Source organism: Dermacentor albipictus, chromosome 8 (assembly GCF_038994185.2).
Source record: "Dermacentor albipictus isolate Rhodes 1998 colony chromosome 8, USDA_Dalb.pri_finalv2, whole genome shotgun sequence".
Classification (NCBI taxonomy): Eukaryota; Metazoa; Arthropoda; class Arachnida; order Ixodida; family Ixodidae; genus Dermacentor; species Dermacentor albipictus.
In genome coordinates, this window is record NC_091828.1 from 79,985,547 (window position 1) to 79,989,319 (window position 3,773).

Sequence of the window (3,773 nt, forward strand, 5' to 3'; positions counted from 1 at the left end):
TGGTCCTCACCCACTATAGCTTGGCAATTAGATGAAGCTAGTACACTCCCCAGATTTCTCCTACCTTCTGACCCGCCGTGGTTGCTCAGTGGCTATGGTGTTGGGCTGCTGAGCACGAGGTGCGGGATCGAATCCCGGCCACGGCGGCCGCATTTCGATGGGGGCGAAATGCGAAAACACCCGTGTGCTTAGATTTAGGTGCACGTTAAAGAACCCCAGGTGGTCAAAATTTCCGGAGTCCTCCACTACGGCGTGCCTCATAATCAGAAAGTGGTTTTGGCACGTAAAACCCCAAATATTATTATTATTATTATCCTACCTTCTATAGACCAACTGACAGGTCCCAATATCTGCGTGGCGGTGACACAATTTTCGTTTTTTTTTTCAACGGCACCGCGCTCTCTCTCCTGCTACGACTGAACTAGTGCAGTCGCCATCATGTCGTTGTTACATCAGCATCAGTATTTGTGCGAGCTTTCGGAGGAAGGCGCCTTAGATAAATCTACATAGCCGGTGGCTTATTACAATAATTGAGTGGGTACCAGCGGAAAAAAACACAGCTGATGGTGGTACAGGATTAGATCGAGTAATCAGATTTCGAAATGTTCTCGCATGAGATGAGCTTGGGTGATGGAGGACAACTATATCGTGAGCAGCACAAGCAGTGGCTCACACTAGAAAGATCATTGCCATCAGCAACACCTTCGCTACCCACAGTGTACTTAAAGGCGAACTTCGTCGAAATTTCACTGTGACTAAATTTGTTATAAATGAATAGTGTACACCAGTGAACCAATCTTGGCCAAGCCGCGGGACTGGTAACAGTGTAGTTTTATTGTTAGCAGCGTTTAGGCGGCACCTAAACCGTTGACGCATGCACCCGATCTTCGTCGCTATGAAAAGACCCAGCACCTCGCATATGAGATTTTTTTTTTTCAGAGAACCACGCGCCGCCGCGGGCGCCACCTTATCTGTTAAGTCATGCCCAGAAGCCGCGCATTGTAGGTCGTGCATCACTTCTGGCGAACGGGAGTGGCGGCGGTTTTTACAACTAAGCTGTATAGGACTAGGATCCCTGGATTGATTCGTCTCCGCAGCCAAAAACTCAACCAGTAGCAGCTGAAGGCAAGCGCCGTTTGCTCGGTTGGCTTCCTCGCAGCACGACCAGATGGCGCGCGTCTTCTCGGCAGCGGTGGCACCGGTAGTGCGGAGGAAAGAAAAAAAATAGCCAGAAAGCTCGCCTGCGCGCATACCGTTCGCCGCAAGTCTTTCCCGCTAAAGGTTATGGTTCCATAAGCTGCAGTTGTCGGAAAGCAGAAACTGAAGTATACGAAGCAGTGAGCGACGCCCCTAAGCTTTCATATGTACAAAAAAGAAACCGCCTAGCAACTGATTGCATCTGTCTTGTGACAGCGCTTTGGAAAGGCCGCGCATAGTTAGGACTCCCGGAGAGCCACGTGAACACAATGAGTGGTGATGGGAACAGCAACGTCAATATGCAGAACGGCGTCGTGCCCAGGCTCGGCCGGACCCAGTTCAAGGCAACGTCACATTTGTCTATCGGATGAGGTGATACCGCAGCTTCACTGGCCAAGCACCTTCACAGCGTGGATTGGGGTCCATTTTTTAACGTTACGATATCGAAGGCGGGTAAAATTGTGAAGTTTTCGTGACGCTAGCACTTGTATTTGAAATGTCAAATTTTGCGCGGATGCCTGTTCGACACCTACACCATCGTAACTTAGGTGTTTTACTTGGCCCAATATTTCGTTGCAGTCGGCCTTTAAGTGTGCAGCGAGTGGAAGGCGTATGTTCAGCGACCTTAAATTGCCCGTGTCATACGTCAACTAACTTTAGACCTTTGCATAACCCTTGGTTTCCTAATATTAGACTTCATGATCGTTCTCGGTCCGTGCCCTTGACAGTGTTAGCCTTTCCTTGTCGCTCATTCGGTTAATCTAATTGGGCCACTGGTTATCTGCTCTGCGACGTTACATGCTGCACTGCGGGTTATACGATACTCCTTACTGACCATTTTGGTACATGCAAGGTCACGTTTTTACACTTCAAGCAAGCTCCTACAGCTTTCTGTGAGCATCACGCAGCTTAACATCCTAAAGAAGCCGGTCGCGTCTTTCCGTGGATGCAGTCGACAAGCCGTTTGGGCTGGTAAGGTACACGTGAAGTGCAGTACCATTCCCCAGACCGTGGACATTACACCGACCACCCATGCCAGCGCGCATGCAACTGAGCTCAGTGTCAGTCCACCGTGCTTTGTAAAATGAAGCTTAATCTATACCTGGTCCCATTTGGCTGAGGGCAACTATACACAAATGCTGCCACTGAAGCCATACATTATTTTTATTTGTAGGTCAACTAATCGTGCGTGGTATTTTTTTATTACATCAGTCTTAGTGGTTCTGGCGTGGGCGTGCTGGAAAGAGGCATCCCGAAGAAAACAATTCTGAGCAAAACTTTAGCGTTGAAGAAATTTTGTGGGAGTTCAAGGTAAATTAGAACAACCGATTTGGCACTGTAACTGGGTTCGGAATATTTAGCACTGCAAGTTCGACAGGTGGGTTAAAAACACACACACAAGGACAAAAAAGTTATACGATTCCACGCAACCAGAACAGTTGACGAATGCAGTAAAGATTGCAGTAAGAATGCAGTAAATGCAGTAAAGTGGCTGTTCACTTCATTTGTGACTCTAATTGCAATTTCTGCAAGGCCACACACGTAGGCGAACTCACGGCAATTTCCTTCTTTCCTTCCCTCCGCTCTCTCCCTGTTATTTTTGTTTTCCCCCTTTCCCGTTCCCCCGGTGTAGGGTAGCCAACCGGACGTGATTCTGGTTAACCTCCCTACCTTCTTCTTATCTCTTTCCCTCCTCCTCCTCCGCAGTAAAGATTGGGATTTCCCGTCAGATGTTGTCAGTTTGTGAATAATGATTTGCGTAGGCAAAATGCTACGATAACTTTTTATTATATCGGCTGTCACAAGAGCAGCTCATCGCGGGAAATAGCACAGTGTTGAAGTGGGCAATATTTTCTACCGACGGTCACTCGTTCGATCGTTTCAGATGCTACATGAATCTTCAGCGATGCCCTGCTCACAACAGGTCAGCGTCGGGTGTTTTCTGCTGACAAGGCTTTTAATAAATTGACAGTTCTCAGTGCAGAGGGTCCGTTCAGTAAGAGCGACATATACGCAAAGACGGCACAGTTTTCCAGCATCCCGGGATCCTTGACTTCAGGCTAGTGGCAGATACTAAAAAGTGTGCTCGAGATAAAAGGTTTCATTGTGCGGTTTCTCTTTTTCCGTGTTTCTTCGCCAAGTGCTGATGAATTTATCGTCGTGACTGAAGACAATCTGTTCTTACCATGGTAATAAAACATCTGTGTCCGTTTAAGCCTTCGTATTGTTCTGTGATGCATCGTGAGTGGCTGAGTCAATGTTGTCAATCTCACTATAGACGGCGTAAGAAAAACATAGAATAATACGAAGACACCATAAAGCGCCGATTACCTTTCTTCCAGCCCCGGGATGGTAAGCAAGCTCTTTCTTCCAAATGCTAGGTAACTTTAGGAGGAACCTTTACCTAAAGGCCAACTCTTAGTTACCCTTTCAAATACATGTAAAACGCATAAATACCCTTTTCACATAACTGCTCAGCGGATTTTAGCAAATTTTGTAGGATTTAGGAGAGCCAGAATCTAAATTCGAATCACCGTAGGAGGCCAAATACTGATTTAGGACTTCAAACTTCTTAC